The sequence below is a fragment of the Bos taurus genome, chromosome Y (assembly GCF_002263795.3).
Source record: "Bos taurus isolate L1 Dominette 01449 registration number 42190680 breed Hereford chromosome Y, ARS-UCD2.0, whole genome shotgun sequence".
Taxonomy (NCBI): domain Eukaryota; kingdom Metazoa; phylum Chordata; class Mammalia; order Artiodactyla; family Bovidae; genus Bos; species Bos taurus.
Genome location: NC_082638.1, coordinates 3,804,113 through 3,824,226, shown reverse-complemented (window position 1 = coordinate 3,824,226; position 20,114 = coordinate 3,804,113). Strand labels below are relative to the sequence as shown.

Genomic DNA, 20,114 nt, shown 5'->3' with positions numbered 1-20,114 from the left:
AAAGCGTGTGCGTGTGTGTGTGTGCACGCTCACGCGCGTGTGAGTATGTGACTGATTGAGAGAGAGACAGAGAGAGAACGTGATGGAGCGGTCCTTTGCCCTGAACACGCTGACACTCACTTCTCATGTGATCTAAGAAAGATTACAACTGAGGTGGGCTTCCCAGGTAGCTCAGTGATAAAGAATCCACCTGCCGAGGCAGGAGATAACAGGTTCAGCCCCTGGTCCTGGAGGATCCCGTCATGCCATGGAGCAAATAAAACCCGTGCCCCACAACTCCTGAGCCTGTGCTCTGGAACCCCCTGCTTCCCAACAAGAGAAGCCACCGCAACGACAAGCTGGCCCACCGCAACTCGAAAGTAACCTCCCCGTTCCCCAGCTCAGCACAACGAGGGACAAATCCATGCAGAAACAAAGACCCAGCACACCCAAAAAGAAAGAACCCAGTTATTTTTAAAAATACAATCTCGGGACTTCCGTGGTGCTCCAGTGGTTAAGACCTCGCCTCCCAATGCAGAGAGTGTGGCTTCAATCCGTGTTGGGGAAGATAAGAACGCACATGCCTTGAGATGCTCCCCACCCCCCAAAAAAAAGCCAACAAAAGAGAAAATGGATTCAGCCAAGACTTTAAAAATGGTCCAGAAAAGAAACTTCAAAAATATGATCTGTAAGTAATCTTTATGTTCTTTAAATCGGCCAACATACATGTATGGCTGTGTAGTCTCACAGCCCACGGGCTGGGTACTCCCGTTAAAGACTGTTGATCCCCAGTTGCTGTCAGAGAGGACTTGTTTATAATCACCGTCTAGGATCTAGGGACAGATACCTTCATGATGCTAGCAACATTTGAGGTTGACTACAGACTGGAGATGCGGTGGGCAAGATTGCATCTCCATGCAAGACTTCAACCCTTTCGCATTATTAATAAAGTCGTGTGACTTCCCCTCCTATCAGAAGGCTCGTGGCTATAACGTGGGATGAGATCAGTTTGGCAGATGACTTCACTGTGGTTTACCCGAGGATATGGAAACCTCAACCCTCCTGGGAAGACAGAGTAACATCCATCCTTCCCAGTAGATTTCCACTGAGGTTTTTGGAGGGATCTGCCCAATCTATGAAAAGAAAGCCAAATGAAAAAGATGAAGCTAAAGCCAAAACACAACAAACCTTTTTTTGGGGGGACGGGGGAGCCTGGTGGGCTGCCGTCTATGGGGTGGCACAGAGTCGGATACGAGTGAAGCAACTTAGCAGCAGCAGCAGCAGCATAGACCCGAATGCTGGGAAAGATCAAAGGCAAAAACAGAAGGGGGTGGCAGAGAATGAAGTGGCTAGATAGCATCACCGACTCAATGGACATGAGTTTGAGCAAACTCTGGGAGACGGTGAAGGGCAGGGAAGCCTGGCGTGCTGCAGTCCGTGGGGTCGCAAAGAGTCAGACGCGACTGAGCGACTGGACAACAGCAACATATTTGGTTTACAACAGATTGACAATGTTGTATTACTTTTATGTAGACAGCAAAGTGATCCAGCTGTATATATACATATGTAAATATATATTTTTTCAAATTCTTTAGGTTTTTATAAGATATTGAACACAGTTCTGTATGCTCTGTCATCGTTTAGATTTCCTGATCCCAAACTCCTAATTCATCCCTCCCCATTTCCCCTTTGGTAATTATGACTTTGTTCTCTAAGTCCGTGGGTATATTTCTACCTTGTAAATAAGGGTAATTGTATCATTTTTAAGCTCCACATATAAGTGACATCATATGATCTCTCTCTTTTTCTGCCTGACTTAATATCACTCAGTGTGATCATCTCTAGGTACATCCGTGTTGCTGCAAATGGCGCCATTTCATTCCTTTTTCGTGGCTGAGTAATATTCCACTGCATATATGTACCACATCTTCTTATCCATTCTTCTGTCTCTGGACATGTAGGCTGCTTCCATGCCTTGAAACAGGGCTGCTGTGAGCACTGGGGTTCACTTATCTTTTCTCTTTTACAGTTTTTGTCTTTTCTGGATATATGCTCAGAAGTTGGACTCCTGGATCAATATTAGTAGCTCTAAAAAGTAGCAAGCATTTTTAAAGTGAGGCATAAAGGATAGACTTCTAAATGCAGCCTACAGGGGACAAGACACACACACACACACACACACACACACACACGTACTTTCTAGATGCCACCAGAAGCAGCTGGTTTACATGCTAGCAGAGGATCAACCTACGTTGAAAGCGGAGGAGGTCGAATGGTGAGTTTTGCGTACAGGAAGACGTGGGGGAGAGGGGCGTGAGTGATTCTATCAAGACACTATACATCCTTTGCCACTGAAAGGTAGCATCCCCAAGGCCCCGACACGCTGGTTAGCACACAGAGCTGACCGGACGGAGGGAGGGTCCTCTGTCATCCCATGATGAGAGGGCTGTGGTGCACACCCAGGAGCCTGTTGATGAGGGTTAAAACAATGGTCAGCCAGAGCGCACACCGTCTATTCTGCCGGTTGCAGGAATTACAGATCTACTTGTCAGGTCCTGCCTCGCCCTAATTTGATAACCTTTTGTCAGGCTTCACAGGCAGATGATGTATTTCTTCATCTGGTGTGTTCATCTGCGCTGTCCCTTGAAAGAGCCGTCCCCATCACGCTGCAAGCTGTGAGATCTTTAGCATCCTGGTTTGACTTGGTCAACGTTCTTTTTTTAAAAAAATATTTATGTTTATTTATTTTCTGGGTTGTAATCGGTCTCCTTTGCTGCACGGGCTTTTCTCCAGCTGAGGGGCGTGGGCTTCTCATTGCGGTGACTTCTCCTGTTGCAAAGCACGGGTTCTAAGTGCACAGGCTTCAGAAGTGGCTGAAGCCCCAGCTTCAGAACGTTGAGGTTGACAAGTGTACAATCCAGCGATGGTACTAGTAATTTTATGGTCAACCTCATTTTTATTAACAATAAAGGTTTATAAATCATTTTGCATTTGCCAGAGTTGTTCCATTTCCCTATTGGCACCTGGACTCAGTGGTTGAGGCTTGTGGGCTCTAGAGTTTAGGCTCAGTGGTTATGGCCGATGGGCTTCAGTTGCCCTGCAGAACGTGGGGGCTCTTCCCAGACCGGGAATCGAACCTGCGTCTACTGCATTGCAAGGAGGACTCTTTAACCACTGGACCGCCCTCCCAGGGAAGCCCCGGTTAGCACTCTTTTACAGTCCCTGCTTGCTTCAGCTTGGTGACCGCCCTCCACCTCCATATCCATCCTTGCCTATGTCCAGGCAGCCCTCTGTGTTGAAACAACCCAGCTATCTGTCACAGTGTAACAAATTCACTGCTGCGGAGGCTGGGAAGCATCCTGGCGACAACCGGAGTATACCTCCGCGGAGTGCCCTGGTGCTAGCTGTTCTCATAGGCTGCGATCTGGGTAACAGTTGAGGCTGGAATCTCAGCGCAGAATTCAGTAGGGGAAGGGCCCACTTTTGCCGTTCTGTGCGTGGGAATTCAGTTTGTCACAGGCTGTTGGACTGAGCATTTCAGCTCTTCACCAGGATTTAGCCAAAAAGCAACATCAGTTTCTTTCGCTCTCTCTCTTTTTTTTTTTCAATTGAGGCATAGTTGATTTACAATCTTATTTCATTTATAATCTTGTGTCCATTTCTGCTGTACAGCACTATGACTCAGTTATACACGCATATCCATTCTTTTTTGCATTCTTTCTTATGATGGTTGATCACAGGGCATTGAATAGAGTTCCCTGTGCTGTACAGGAGGGCATTCTTTGTCCGTCCTATATATAATAGTTTGCATATGTTAATCCCCAACCCCCAGGCCTTGCCTCCCCTACCCACCTATCTCTTCCTTGTAAACCACAAGTCTGATCGCTATGTGAGTCTGTTTCCGCTTTGTAGGTGTGTTCATTTCTACCATATTTTACATCAGTTTCTGGATAGGAAGATATTTCACACGTTGGGCTGTTTTCTGTATAATTTGGGTCATGGCTGTTCCAGGAGAATATTACCTTTTTATTCACGTACCAGTGTCTTAGAGCAGAAGCTGGTCCCTCTTTAAAACTAATCCGTTGGTGTAAATATACATCTTCCTGCTTTGATTCCAGAGGCACGCAAATCCACTTCTGTGTACAAGTCACCTGCAAAGCTTCCCTGGCGGACTTCCCTTGTGGCTCAGTGGTAAACAATCCACCTGCCACTGCAGGATACATGAGCTCAATCCCTGGGTCCGGAAGATCCCCTGGAGGACGAAATGGCAACCCACTCCAGTATCCTTGCCTGGAGAATCCCATGGACAGAGGAGCCTGGCGGGCTACGGTCCACGGGATTGCAAAGAGTTGGACACGACTGAGCAACTAAAGAACCACACATGCAAAGCACAATTTGGAATACCTTCCTCCTCTTCCCAGGGAAGGACTAAACAAGGAAATGATTATTTTAAAGAAAAGATTCCATAATGAACCTTGAGGTTGAAAAGGTACGAGAGAGCAATGATACTAATAATTTTATGGTCAGCTTCATTTTATTAACAATAAAGTTTTAAACCATATTGCGTTCACCAGAGTTGTTCCATTTCCCTACTGGCGTAGTGGGTACAGGTCATAACAAGACAGAAGGCTCTTTGCTTCAATGAATAAGGCACATCTAGGCCACGTCTAGTCAAGGCTATGGTTTTTCCTGTGGTCGTGTATGGATGTGAAAGTTGGACTGTGAAGAAGGCTGAGCGCCGAAGAATTGATGCTTTTGAACTGTGGTGTTGGATAAGACTCTTGAGAGTCCTTTGGACTGCAAGGAGATTCAACCAGTCCATTCTGAAGGAGATCAGCCCTGGGATTTCTTTGGAAGAAATGATGCTAAAGCTGAAACTCCAGTACTTTGGCCACCTCATGCGACGAGTTTACTCATTGGAAAATACTCTGATGCTGGGAGGGATTGGGGGCAAGAGGAAAAGGGGATGACAGAGGATGAGATGGCTGGATGGCATTGCTGACTGGATGGACCTGAGTCTCAGTGAACTCTGGGAGTTGGTGATGGACAGGGAGGCCTGGTGTGCTGTGATTCATGGGGTTGAGGGGAGTCGGACACGACTGAGCGACTGATCTGATCTGAGGCCACTTCTTCGGAGAAGGCAATGGCACCCCACTCCAGTACTCTTGCCTGGAAAATCCCATGGACGGAAAAGCCTGGTAGGCTGCAGTCCATGGGGTCGCTCAGAGTCGGACATGACCGAGCGACTTCAGTTTCCCTTTTCACTTTCATGCATTGGAGAAGGAAATGGCGACCCACTCCAGTGTTCTTGCCTGGAGAATCCCAGGGATGGGGCAGCCTGGTGGGCTGCCATCTCAGGGGTCGCACAGAGTTGGACACGACTGAAGCTACTTAGCAGCAGCAGCAGCAGCAGCAGGCCATTTCTTAATTTGTCCCCTCAGTGATAAAGTTCTTTCTTTTTAAATATGACTCTCTGAAGTATGGGCTTCCCTAGTGGCTCAGCTGGAAAAGAATCCACCTGCAGTGCATGAGACCCCGGTTCAATTCCTGAGTTGGGACGGTCCCCTGGAGAAGGGATAGGCTGTGCACTCCAGTATTCTTGGGCTTCCCTGGTGGCTCAGATGGCCAAGAATCTGCGTGCAGTGTGGGAGACCTGAGTTTGATCCCTGGGTTGTGAAGATCCGCTGGAGGAGGGCATGGCAACCCACCCCAGGATTCTTGCCTGGAGAATTCCATGGACAGAGGAGCCTGGCAGGCTGCAGTCCACGGGGTCTCAAAGAGTTGGACACAACTCAGCAACCAAGAAGAGCACAGCACAGCTAAAGTATAGGGTATAAATTAGGAAGAGAAGTTGTGTGTATACACCGAACAAGAATACAGGGACAGAATCAGGAACCAATCAACTTTTACGGAAATATAAACATCTGTCTACAATCTACAATCTATATACATATAAATGATGTATGTATATTTATATAGTATACAATAGAGAAGGATTATATAAAACATAATAATTATGTCATCATTTCAGTTCAGTAGCTCATGACTGACCCCATGGACTGCAGCATGCCAGGCTTCCCTGTCCATCACTATCTCCTGGAGTTTGCTCAAACTCATGTCCATATGTATGTATAAGTCTATATATGTCATATATAATGCTATATAGACATACCTCATTTTATTGCACTCTGCTTCATTTTACTTCATAGATATTGCTTTTTTTTTTTTTTAACAAACTGGAGGTTTGTGGCAACCCTGCTTCAAGAACATCTATCAGGGCTATTTTTCCAACAGTATTTGATCATTTCACGTCCCATTTTGGTACTTCTTCAGTTCAGTTCAGTTCAGTTCATTCGCTCAGTTGTGTCTGACTCTCTGTGACCCCATGGAGTGCAGCACACCAGGCTTCCCTGTCCATCACCAACTCGCAGACCTTGTTCAAATTTATGTCCATGGAGTCGGTGATGCCATCCAACCATCTCATCCTCTGTACTTGGTCCTCCTTGGAATATTTCGTACCTTTTCATTGCTATTATATTTGTGACAGTAGCTGTGATTGATGATCATTGATGTCACTTCTACAACTCGCTGAAGGCTCAGAGGCTAGAGAGCATTTTTTAGAATCAAGTATTTTTTAATGAAAGGATGGGCATTTTTAAAGACATAACCCTATTGCATAATTAACAGACTACACTCAAAGGTAAACATAACTTTTCTGTGCGCTGGGAAATCAAACCATCTCTTGACTTTATTTAGACATTCACTTTATCCTGGAGGTCTGGAACGGAACCTGTAGTATGTCTGAGGTACGATGCTGGAAGAAGGAAATGGCAACCCACTCCACTACTCTTGCCTGGAAAACTCCATGGATGGAGGAACCTGGTGGGCTATAGTCCACAGGGTCGCAAAGAATTGGACACAGTTGAGCGAGTTCACTTTCACTTCATTTTTATAATTCTGGGGAAAGATTTAAGGCGGGAGGAGAAGGGGTCGACAGAGGATGAGATGGTTGGATGGCATCACTGACTCAATGGACATGAGTTTCAGTAAGCTCTGGGAGTTGGTGATGGACAGGGAGGCCTGGTGTGCTGCAGTCCATGGGGTTGCAAAGAGTCGGACACGACTGAGTGACTGAACTGAACTGAATGCCTATATATTCCCATTGTCATTACATAAATACATTAAAATTATATATGTATATTTTAAAATACAAACTTACACATAATATATAACACCTCTCTATTATATAATATTATGTGTGCATGCTCTGGTGTGTCTGACTCTTTGTGACCCCGTGGACTGTAGCCCTGCCAGGCTCCTCTGTCCATGGGATTCTCCAGGCAGAATACTGGAGTGGGTAGCCTTTCCCTTCTCCAAGGGTTCTTTCCGACCCAGGAAATGAACCCAGGTCTCCTGCATTAGGGGCAGATTTCTGTACTGTCTGAACGACAGGAAAGCCCTACCAGTCATATATATATGCTGCTAAGTCACTTCAGTTGTGTCGACTCTGTGCGACCCCATAGACGACAGCCCACCAGGCTGCCCCGTCCCTGGGATTCTCCAGGCAAGAATACTGGAGTGGGTCGCCATTTCCTTCTCCAATGCACGAAAGTGAAAAGTCAAAGTGAAGTTGTTCAGTCGTGTCCGACTCTTAGTGACCCCATGGACTGCAGCCTACCAGGCTCCTCCGTCCACGGGATTTTCCAGGCAAGAGTACTGGAGTGGGATGCCATTGCCTTCTCTCATATACATATATATATACACACACATATATCCCCTCCTTGTCCTCCCCCCATCCCACCCCTCTAGGCCATCACAGAGCACCGAGCTGAGCTCCTTGTGCAATACAGCAGGTTTTCACTAGCTCTCTTTATGTATCTGTATGTGTTTTACTAAATGAACATGGAGTGTTGCTGCTTCTTGCACACTTTTTGGTGACAGAATCCTTTCTTCATACAGCTGTCCATGTAAGTAGATCTGGTCACAGTGTTCCTAAGAAATTCCAACAAGACGATTTTTTTTTTCTTTTTTCCTTCCTTCCTTTCTCCCTTTCTCTGTCCCTTTCGATTCCCCCAGCACAGCTCATGGGATCTCAGTTCCCCAAACTAGGGTTGGAACCCTTCCCAAGGTCTTGAAAATGCCCCGTCCTCACCACCACACTGCCAGCAACTCCCTACCCTTGTTTCCATTCTGCAACTTTGAATATATGCAGAAGTTTCCGTATTTTATTATATGCAAAAGTTTCCATTCTGCAACTTTTATTATACCTTCAAAGGTTCAGGCCTGGAAGGCAGAGCCTTGTGGATGTCCTGTATTGTATATTTCAGGCAATAGGCAAGATTGTTTCACCAAAGGGGCGGAGCCAGTGTGAGGGAGCCCAGGAAATAGAGCACAAAGATTAAACCGGAAGGATTCGATTCAACATGGGGTCAGGTCTGCTCTGGTCTGTTGCAGTCCCTTCACAGCTTTCTCCTTCATTTCCACTTCCATGGATCCCTGTGAATTCATGCATCACAGGTATTTCCACAACTTCAGCTACTCTTTTTTTTTTTTTTTTCATTTCTAATGCTGTTGGCTCCCTTATCCACTGGACTGTTTGTGTCTTCTGAAATAAATGGATGGGTGTTACTCACACACACATTTTTCCTTCTTAGCGTTATGCTTGTGCTCAGGATACACTTGATAAATTTATAAATAAATCAGTTAATTCACACTTTCTTGGCAAAGCCAATGACTTTCGGGCCTGCTGTAAGCTTTGTGTTTGACTTGAGGCTCTGCTTCTAAACTCCACCTTAGGAAGGATGTATGTTTGTGTGTATGCCTGTGTGCATGCATTCTTAGTTGCTTCGGTTCTGTCCGACTCTTTGCGACCCCAAAGACTTTAATCCTGCCAGGCTCTTCTGTCCATGGGATTCTCCAGGCAAGAATACTGGAGTAGGTTGCCATGCCTTCCTTGTTTATAACGACACCTCTGTATATATCTATATTTTCGTATCTGAAAGTGGCTCAGTCGTGTCCAACTCTTTGCAATCCCATGGACCATACAGTCCGTGGAATTCTCCAGGCTGGAATACTGGAGTGGGTAGCCTTTCCCTTCTCCGGGGGAATCTTCCCAACCCAGGGATTGAACCCAGGTCTCCCACATTGCAGGCGGATTCTTTACCAGCTGAGCCGCAAAGGGAAGCCCTTTGTATCTGAAGTTACATGTTTTACTACTTTGGAAGGAAAGCTATTATTGACGATACTTTTATTGGATCTTAAATATCTATTCAATGATAGAAGAAAATAAATATGTATATAAATCATATGTAAGTTTCTTCTATTATTAGATTGTATATCTATTGTGTACATATAATGTATTAAATAAGTGATCAAAATAGTAAGTTCTTTATGCATATGAGATATACAGCTCTTTTTGGTAAAGGGTGTTTTCATGCATATTATCTCATTAGCCATCCCGAGGGACCCACAGGAGAGCTATTTTAATCTCTGTTTAAAGGATCTATTCCCTAAAGTTCACCGACCCTAACAGACTTTCCAGTAGGTTACAGCTACCACAGATCACACACTTGATCTTAAACTGGGTCCCCTAAGTCAGTGTACATCACCTTTCCCTCTACTGGCTGTGTCGCCCAAGTGTCTTTCTCTGAAAACTTGTGAGGAATCCCTAACTGTGCCATCACACCGAATATGACAGCAGATGGGATTCGGGAGCACGTGTGAGCATGTCATAGGGATAGGAGACATCATCTTTTTCCTCCAAGACATAAAGCCATAGGTCTACAAAATTAGGTTATTAACAGAAGCAAACGTTTATTTACAGCATCTTACATGCCTGAGCCCTGTATCAGTTATCACAAGGATATCATGAGGGGATTGCTTTCATCTGCTCCACGTCACAGAGGCAGAAACCCAGACAAAGCATCTTGGCACACGCCCCGAAGGTCACAGGCCACTGGAACCCTAGGAATCGAGTTTGGGAATCTGTGTGCAGCTTGCCACAACACTCTACAGCCTTCTCCACCTTGTGGGCAGTAAGCCTCAGATATCAGCCAGTGGACAGCCGACTCACCTCAACCCAGCGATGAAAACCAGGTCCTATCAACAAGCGTGTAGTTGGCTGGAAAAGATGAACTCCTAGATTGCAAAAGTGAAGAGCGACGTTTCAAAGTACATGACAGACGCCACCAGTGTCTTCAGTACTTTATTCATAAGAACCATTGCGTATTTTATTCATCAGAACCATACATTCTTACGTATAAGAAACAAACCCCAAAAGGGATTAATATTAGCCCATCACCTGGACAGAAAACAGGTTTTGTCCTTTACGGGTCTTCATGTTCATTTTGTTATACAGATGGATACAGATAGCTATCTATGTATCCATCTGTGTATCACTGTATGTATATAGGTATCTATCTATCTCTCTGTCCATGCATCAGTCCATCCATCTATCCAACCTTCCATCTTTCTATCCATCCTTCTATGTATTATCTATTCATGCTTCTATCTACATGTCATTGCTTCCCAGCAGCTCCGTAGATAAAGAATAGGAGACCGGAGTTCGATCCCTGGATCGGGAAGCTCCCCGGGAGAAGGGAATGGCAAACCACTCCAGTATTCTTGCCTGGAGAATCCCATGGACAGACGAGCTTGGCGGGCTACAATCCACGGGGTCGCAAGAGTCTGACACAGCTTAGCGACTAAAGAGAAAGAAACAAAGACAAACCCAACATCATCCAGAAACAGTAACAGGTTTCGTCAGTCTGTTTGCCTACCCAGGTATCTATCTATGAATTAATCTACATGTCACTGCTTCCCAGTACCAAGCAGAAATGGTAACATACTTGTCAGTCTGTCTGCCTGTCCATCTTTGTATCTATCTACCGATCTATGGCTATGTATCTATGTGTTGATGTATGTATCTGTCTGTGACCGTGTGTATTTATCCGTGTGTTGGTCTGTGTCTCTGTCTGTGACTGTGTATGTATCTGTGTGTTGGTCTGTGTGTCTGTGACTATGTGTGTGTATCTGTATGTTGGTCTGTGTCTCTGTCTGTGACTGTGTGTGTATCTGTGTGTTGGTCTGTGTATCTGTCTGTGACTTTCTGTGTTTGTATCTGTGTGTTGGTCTGTGTGTCTGTGACTGTGTGTATGTATCTGTGTGTTGGTCTGTGTCTCTGTCTGTGACTGTGTGTGTATCTGTGTGTTGGTCTGTGTGTCTGTGACTATGTGTGTGTATCTGTGTGTTGGTCTGTGTTTCTGTCTGTGACTGTGTGTGTATCTGTGTGTTGGTCTGTGTATCTGTCTGTGACTTTCTGTGTTTGTATCTGTGTGTTGGTCTGTGTGTCTGTGACTGTGTGTATGTATCTATGTTTTGGTCAGTGTCTCTGTCTGTGACTATGTGTATGTATCCGTGTGTTGGTCTGTGTATCTGTCTGTGACTGTGTGTGTATCTGTGTGTTGGTCTGTGTGTCTGTGACTGTGTGTATGTATCCGTGTGTTGGTCTGTGTATCTGTCTGTGACTATGTGTGTGTATCTGTGTGTTGGTCTGTGTATCTGTTTGTGACTGTGTGTATGTATCTATGTGTTCATCTGTGTATCTGTCTGTGACTGTGTGTGTATCTGTGTGTTGGTCTGTGTCTCTGTCTGTGACTGTGTGTATGTATCTGTGTGTTGGTCTGTGTCTCTGTCTGTGACTGTGTGTATGTATCTGTGTGTTGGTCTGTATATCTGTCTGTGACTGTGTGTATGTATCTGTGTGTTGGTCTGTGTCTCTGTCTGTGACTGTGTGTGTATCTGTGTGTTGGTCTGTGTATCTGTCTGTGACTGTGTGTATGTATCTGTGTGTTGGTCTGTGTCTCTGTCTGTGACTGTGTGTGTATCTGTGTGTTGGTCTGTGTCTCTGTCTGTGACTTTCTGTGTTTGTATCTGTGTGTTGGTCTGTGTGTCTGTGACTGTGTGTATGTATCCGTGTGTTGGTCTGTGTATCTGTCTGTGACTATGTGTGTGTATCTGTATGTTGGTCTGTGTATGTGTCTGTGACTGTGTGTATCTGTCTGTGACTGCATGTATGTATCTTATGTGTTGGTCTGTGTGTCTGTCTGTGACTGTGTCTAGGTATCTGTGTGTAGGTCTGTGTGTCTGTCTGTGACTATGTGTGTGTGTATCTGTGTGTTGGTCAGTGTCTCTGTCTGTGACTGTGTGTGTGTATCTGTGACCGTGTGTATTTATCCGTGTGTTGGTCTGTGTATCTGTCTGTGACTGTGTGTGTATCTGTCTGTTGGTCTGTGTGTCTGTGACTATGTGTGTGTATCTGTGTGTTGGTCTGTGTATCTGTCTGTGACTTTCTGTGTGTGTATCTGTGTGTTGGTCAGTGTCTCTGTCTGTGACTGTGTGTGTATCTGTGTGTTGGTCTGTGTGTCTGTGACTGTGTGTGTGTATCTGTGTGTTGGTCTGTGTGTCTGTGACTATATGTGTGTATCTGTGTGTTGGTCTGTGTATCTGTCTGTGACTGCGTGTATGTATCTTATGTGTTGGTCTGTGTGTCTGTCTGTGACTGTGTCTAGGTATCTGTGTGTTGGTCTGTGTATCTGTTTGTGACTGTGTGTATGTATCTATGTGTTCATCTGTGTATCTGTCTGTGACTGTGTGTGTATCTGTTTGTTGGTCTGTGTGTCTGTCTGTGACTATGTGTGTGTATATCTGTGTGTTGGTCTGTGTCTCTGTGACTGTGTGTGTGTATCTGTGACCGTGTGTATGTATCCGTGTGTTGGTCTGTGTATCTGTCTGTGACTGTGTGTGTATCTGTGTGTTGGTCTGTGTGTCTGTGACTATGTGTGTGTATCTGTGTGTTGGTCAGTGTCTCTGTCTGTGACTGTGTGTGTATCTGTGTGTTGGTCTGTGTATCTGTCTGTGACTGTGTGTGTATCTGTGTGTTGGTCTGTGTGTCTGTGACTATGTGTGTGTATCTGTGTGTTAGTCAGTGTCTCTGTCTGTGACTGTGTGTGTATCTGTGTGTTGGTCTGTGTGTGACTATGTGTGTGTATCTGTGTGTTGGTCTGTGTATCTGTCTGTGACTTTCTGTGTGTGTATCTGTGTGTTGGTCAGTGTCTCTGTCTGTGACTGTGTGTGTATCTGTGTGTTGGTCTGTGTGTCTGTGACTATGTGTGTGTATCTGTGTGTTGGTCTGTGTATCTGTCTGTGACTGTGTGTATCTGTCTGTGACTGTGTGTATGTATCTTATGTGTTGGTCTGTGTGTCTGTCTGTGACTGTGTCTAGGTATCTGTGTGTTGGTCTGTGTATCTGTCTGTGACTGTGTGTGTATCTGTGTGTTGGTCTGTGTGTCTGTCTGTGACTATGTGTGTGTGTATCTGTGTGTTGGTCAGTGTCTCTGTCTGTGACTGTGTGTGTGTATCTGTGACCGTGTGTATTTATCCGTGTGTTGGTCTGTGTATCTGTCTGTGACTGTGTGTGTATCTGTGTGTTGGTCTGTGTGTCTGTGACTATGTGTGTGTATCTGTGTGTTGGTCTGTGTGTCTGTCTGTGACTGTGTGTGTATCTGTGTGTTGGTCAGTGTCTCTGTCTGTGACTGTGTGTGTATCTGTGTGTTGGTCTGTGTATCTGTCTGTGACTGTGTGTGTATCTGTGTGTAGGTCTGTGTGTCTGTCTGTGACTATGTGTGTGTGTATCTGTGTGTTGGTCAGTGTCTCTGTCTGTGACTGTGTGTGTATCTGTGTGTTGGTCAGTGTCTCTGTCTGTGACTGTGTGTGTGTATCTGTGACCGTGTGTATTTATCCGTGTGTTGGTCTGTGTATCTGTCTGTGACTGTGTGTGTATCTGTGTGTTGGTCTGTGTGTCTGTGACTATGTGTGTGTATCCGTGTTGGTCTGTGTATCTGTCTGTGACTGTGTGTGTATCTGTGTGTTGGTCTGTGTGTCTGTGACTATGTGTGTGTATCCGTGTGTTGGTCTGTGTATCTGTCTGTGACTGTGTGTGTATCTGTGTGTTGGTCTGTGTGTCTGTGACTGTGTGTGTGTATCTGTGTGTTGATCTGTGTATCTGTCTGTGACTTTCTGTGTGTGTATCTGTGTGTTGGTCTGTGTGTCTGCGACTGTGTGTGTGTATCTGTGTGTTGGTCTGTGTGCCTGTGACTATGTGTGTGTATCTGTGTGTTGGTCTGTGTGTCTGTGACTGTGTGTGTATCTGTGTGTTGGTCTGTGTGTCTGTGACTGTGTGTATGTATCTATATGTTCATCTATGTATCTCTGTGTCATCGCTTCCCATTACCATCAGTCAGGAAACAGTAGCACTTTAGTCTGCCTGACGCCCAGGGAATCGCTACCACCGCTGGCGCTCTCGCTCTCGCCTAGCCCGGCAGGAAAGGGTTAAAGCTGTTTGCAAATACAGCGGCACGTTTGCCGTCTCCGAAGGGTGCCGGAGGAGCGCAAGAAGCTCTCACCTCCCCCCCCGCCACCCAACCCCCGCGCTTCGGGCACTGGGGGCCCGGGGAGACGCGGCTCACCTGTTCCACCACCCCGGCACACCCGGGGAATCTCTCCGTTCCAGCTGGTTTGCACTGGGATTAGCTGCTCTTTGCAAGCGCTTTGTAGCTGCGGATTTGGTTTCTGTAGTGACGGGGCCGACTGCGGAGATCTATTGGCTGCTGGCTTTGTAAATTTCATTCAGTTTGGTCCAATAGCAGAGGGCGAGCTGGGAGCCATCAGGACCTTTCGCTTCAATCTCTCTCTCTTTCTTGCATCCCGGGTCTCTGTCTCTCCGTACAGAGCGCTTATTCAGACCTCACGTTGCCCTTCGAGCTCCGCCTGCGTCCCCGTTTCTTCCTGCCCGTCAGACTGTTTACGTCACAAACACCGAATTTTCCTGCCAAAGGCCGGGGTCGGTGGTCCTCGCATTCCTTTGGGGACGTGGGTTGGGGGTGGGGGACGGTGTGCAAATCTGGTTGGGATTCGACAGAACCCCAGGCGGCTGGACTTATACACATCCTCCTGAATCATAAGCATCAGTCAGGGTTCCCTGGAAAAATCTGGATGCCTAACAGGAACACTCAGAACCGATGCGGCTTCTCCACGGCTGAGGTAGGTGCCGTTTTAAGATACACGTCTCTGGGTTATTTTTCATTTAAAGCCCCCTCCCCTCCCCCCTTTTTTAACGATTGGACTCGTGTGTGCATCCCAGAAAAAGATGCTAGTAAGCCTGATTGCTAACGTTTGCGCTTCACTTCATCCGATATTTTTTTAAAATTATTTTTTCCCTCATTTTGAAAATTTGAATAGGACTTTCATCTGTCGCTCCATTTCTTAGGTGTGGGTGGGAGTGTGGACATGCATGTCGTCTGCCAGCTCCGTGCACATCTCGACACAAACGTTATATTATTATTATTATTTTTCTTTTGACTTAGAAAAATCGCGATATACCACCGTGGGGTTGGAAGCCTTTTGGCTGCAGTCAGCTGTTTGAACGGCGCCGGGGCCGTGTTTGCTGTTTACAAAGTAGCGCTGTGTTACATACAAATAAACAGAGAAGAGTGTGGCCGAGAGAGGAAGGGGGAGAAAAAAAAAATATATCTGCAGTACAGGGAGAGAAAGACCGAAGCGCTAGCTCTCTGCAAAGCGGGACTGGTGAGGCAGCCTGGAGGACTTAATGGAAACTGTGAGCAGCCACGGCCTTTTTTTTTTTTTTTTTTTTTGCCTTCCTCCTTCTTTAAGGAAAACTGTCAGCTGCTACCTCCTGGGGTGCATTTTATTTTATTTTATTTTTTGGGTTAACCAGGGAGAGGGGGAAAAAAAAAAAAAGCAGGCTTGGCTGGGTTTGCATTAACCGATTTTCCTTTTTTTTTTCCCCCCCTCCCTTCGTTCCTCTGCTGGCCTTGAGAGCAGATGACGGGCTTGTGTGATGCACTGAATAACGCGCGTGACTGATTAGGACCGGGCTGGGGTTTGCTGGGCAGCGACCCGGGGCGCGCTGGAGACCCCGGGGTGAAGACGGATTGATGGTTAGCTCCGCGCGGTTTCTGCCAAGCTGGGGGGGTGGGGGTGGGGGAAGAGGGGGGCGGGCTACCTGCACCCCTCAATCTTCTTCCCGTGCGTGTGGGCTGGGAGAAAAAGCCAGCGGCGAGAGGTGGAGGGTGTTGAGGGGAAGCGAGTCGGGGGCGGCTGGTGGCGGGGGGAGCTGGTCTCACTGCTTCGGGGAGCTGGGTTGGGGGGGTCTGGCCTGGACCTGTGCGAGGGGCACGCGGCTCCCGCGCGCAGCACGGTCCCCAAGGCTGCCCGCTTGGCCCCAGGAACCACAAAAGTTGCTTTAGCAGCGGGCACCCGCGCGGGGCGCTCCGGGCCGGGGTCTCGGGTTGGGGGTGCGGACGGACCCCATCCGAGCCCCTTGGAGGACCCCGATTCTCTAGAGCAGAGCCCACTCCCCCGCCCCCCATCAGCACCACCACCACCACCGCCGCCGGGCGCGCGGCGGGCCAGCCCTTTCGTCCCAGGTAGGGGCTGGGGGTCTCGGGAGTCTGTGGGATCTGAGGACCACCCCCACAGACTGGGGCCCACGGAAGCGCCCCACACCCCGACCTAAAAGCCGGCGGCTCTCCTCCCACCCTCCCCTCCCCACGCTTTCAATCCGATTTCGTCCCGACCACCTCCTCGTCCCCCCACCCCGCCCCGCAACAGCCACCCCCCCCCCCCCCCCCCAGCCAAGGCATTCCCGCGCGCCTCGGCCTGGTTACGCCGCCACCTCCAGCGGGCGGAACTGGTGGCCAAGACCCGCCGCCTGGGCGGGGTGGGGGGGGTGGTGGCTGGAGATGGGGCGGCGGGGAGGGGGGTACCCGGAGGTGGGTGAGGGGCTGGGAGAGCCTGGCAAAAAGCAGCCCCCTCCCCAAGGCGGCGGCGGCGGCGGCGGGCCGCCCCCCGGGCCTGCGTGGCCGGACCTGCGGGCGCGCGGGGTGGGGACCGGGGCTGGGGAGGTGTTGATGGTGGTGGTGGTGGGGCGGGGGGCGGGTGTGCGCCGCTCGGCTGTAGACGGTGCGGGGGGGTCGCGAGCTCGAGGAAGGAGGAGAGGCTGAGGTTCCCCGGCTGCAAACCACCCCCCCAGCCCCCAGGCACGACAGTTGCCTGCCCCCCTCCGGCTCCCCAGGACGCCCGCCGCCTCCTCCCGGCGCGCACGCATCCTTCCGTCTCCCAGACGCGCCCCTCTCTATTCCCCCCCTCCCCGACCTGGACCCCCCGGCTGTTTTCCTCCCGCCGAGAACCCGGGAGGCTCGCCTTCTCCCCTCCAATCCTCCCGGGCGGCCTTCCCGGGTTGCGGAGGTGGGGGGGGGTGTTGCACCTCCAGATCCGGACGCGGGTACCCCGCGCAGCCCTGGGCCCGGGCGCACCATTCCGGCGCCTCTCTCTCTCTCTCACACACACACACACTTCACCCGATCTTCCTGCATCGGCGGGGTCCCGGGGTCCCCGCCACCACCACCCCTCCCACCCCCTCCCACCGGGGGCCCGGCCGGGGGACCACCCTGGGAACGGACGTCCGGCCGGGAGGACTAGGGGCGCTCGGACGACGTCCTCTGCATCTCTCCCGCCACCCCTTTTCTCAGCGGGGTTTGATTTTTTTTTTTGGCTGCGGGTTTCCTCGGCTTCGGACTCATTCCTCGGAACCGACCAGCAGGTGTGGGCCTCTTTAAAAAAATATATATTTTTTTTTACTTTATTTCTGGAGCCACCAGGTTGCTATTTTGGGGCTGGCGTGGGGGAGGAGGGCAGCAGGCAGCGTCTCGGGGGTCCGGGGTGGGGGTGGACCCCCCCAACCCCATAACCTGGAGCTGAGGCTGGCATCTCGCGCGCGCCCCGGCTGCGCGCGTAATGTATGAAAGCCGGAGCGCGGGCGGGTCCCTGGGCGAGCCCGTCTTTCAGGTGGACCCAACTTAAGAAATTTGGGGTGAGGGGTGTCGGGGGCGGGGGGCGGGGGGGGGAGCAGCGAAGTAAGCAGGTGCTGTCCTTGCGAGCAGGATCCACAAGGGGGTAGTGTGGCTACTTCCTTTCATTTTGATTTGCCTTCTTTTTCTTTTTCCTTTCCTTCTCTTTGGTCAGTGGGGTGAAATAGCTTTCTGTGATATCCTATAGTTTTGGAAAGGATCCACTGGCCGGCCCGGTTTCCACCTTCTGAGCGCGTTCCATTTTCCCCGTGTCCCCATGCGAGGTGGTGCCGACCTAGCATCTTTTCTGAGTCAGGCTTGTCCCCTGATTTGAGGAACAGGACGCAGAAGGAGGTGGGGTGGCGGAGAGAGAAAAAGGAAGAAAAAAGTTTGGGGAGACTTAGTGATCCTCACGGGGCCGATTTTCCAGTCCGTGGAGGTCTCTGCAGGCCAGAACAGAAGCGCAGGCGTCAGGCACCGTCTGCTGGGCACCTCCTTCGGCTAGAAATGAAACGACCGGGGTGTCGAGACCTGACTTCCCGGTGGAACAAAGCAACCTCAGCTGCTTGGGAGAGCGCCGTGATTTGAATGGAGATGCTTTAGCGTTTTTCCTCGGGGCTGACGGAGTCAGGGGAAATGGTTTTGATGGCCCCGAAATCTGCATGTGTGTGGGGGCACATTGGGGGTGGGGTAGGGACTGGTTGCAGGCCTCCCGTCCGCTGTTGGGAAGAGGTTACTAGCGATCTCGAAAATACTCCGGGTTGGTCCCCGTGTTTGAATGCGACACAAGGTGTGTGTCTGGGAAGCCGGGCGTTTATGGCACATGGTTGCATTCATCGTTTATGTCCAGATTTAAAATAAAATTGAATTTTAGAAACGTGCCCCGATATTCAAAACAGAAGCGTCTCACAGAGGCCTCTGCAAATAATTTTCTCCCCCAAGATGAGAACCTCAGTATTCTATTACCCAAAGAAATGTAATTGACAATTTTTAAAGAGTATTTTCCTTGACATGGAAGAAAAAAAAAAATGAGGGCCAGGATGTAGCAAGTGGAAAATTACTTCATTAGTTTTAAATCACTGGATTAAAATGACATGTTAAATTTTTTGGAAACCAGTATGATTTCGAGCGGGGAGTTAATGATCATTGCTTTTTCATAATAACGGCCGTGCTTTGATGCTGTTTGCAAGGCGTTTTGACATGTTTTTCTTTGGTGGAAGAATTGTTAATGTTCCTTTGTATTTTTTTTTCCCAAATAAAAGAATGCTGAATGTACATTTAGCCCTAAATCCAGCTATCCAGGTAATTTTTTATCCCAGTCTTAAGAATAGGTAACATGCTCCATAAGTGAGGAATTGTTCCATAAGAAGCATAAAGCAGGTATGATCCTGTGAAATTCACAAGTGAATACATGTGCAGAATTGTCAAGTTATTTCTTTGGCCTGGCATGTAGACCGACAGCAAGTATATGGGTGTTTTTCTTTTATTTTTGAACTTGGCCTTTTCATTTTTTTTTTTTTTTCCTTTGCAGTAATTTGTGGAAAGCTTCTGGTTTCCATACAAAGACTAGAGTGTTTCCTGTCTGTCTATACACATTTTGTTGCTTTCAGAATACGCAGGCAACTCTGTAAGAACCCTTTAGAATATTGGGCTTTGATGCCTGGACCACAAAACAAAGACGCAGAGACGGTTCTCACAAAAGTAAATATTCAAGTGCCTGGAATCTGGCAGGGGGCTCACCGGTCTTCCGTTTTAATTGGTACTCCAGATTCTCAACCTTTGTTACAGCCTGGGTATTGTGGACTGTACAACCTGTAGACAGAGTTTATGTGATTCAAATGAAGCGACCCTGTGAAAATATTTAAAGTCCTTTAAATGCCCTCACTCTGAAGACAGGCTTCTCTGATGAAAACAGATTTTAAATCCCAAACTTGATGACAGTTGATTTTTTTTTTTTTGGTATGTGAAAGTCAAGGGCAAGGACCAGATTTTTAATATATCAACCACGACTGTATTCTTTCTGAATATTCTCCATCCTTCACAGCATGCCTTTATTTTCAAATGAGAGAAATATGTTCAGCTTTAAATCAGTTGCTCAATTAAAAAAAAAATTCTGGATGCTGTATTTTTTTTTTTTCCAGAAGAGACACTTCATCGTCTGCTTAAGGACTTTAAAAAATTTCTGAGACAGGCTATGCCTTCTAACGT

General features: G+C 48.1%; 1 protein-coding gene across 2 annotated transcripts in view; it reads left to right on the top strand.

The window, feature by feature from the left end:
* Positions 1–14,356: 14,356 nt before the first annotated feature.
* LOC100300059 (neuroligin 4 X-linked) overlaps positions 14,357–20,114 on the top strand; it is a 394,985-nt gene continuing 389,227 nt past the window's right edge. The window contains exon 1 of one of the 2 annotated variants that reach the window (XM_059884058.1): positions 14,357–15,078. The gene's annotated coding sequence lies outside the window, so the exon portion shown is untranslated. The remainder of the gene's footprint in view (positions 15,079–20,114) is intronic. The other variant, XM_015461827.3, reaches the window with a different exon arrangement.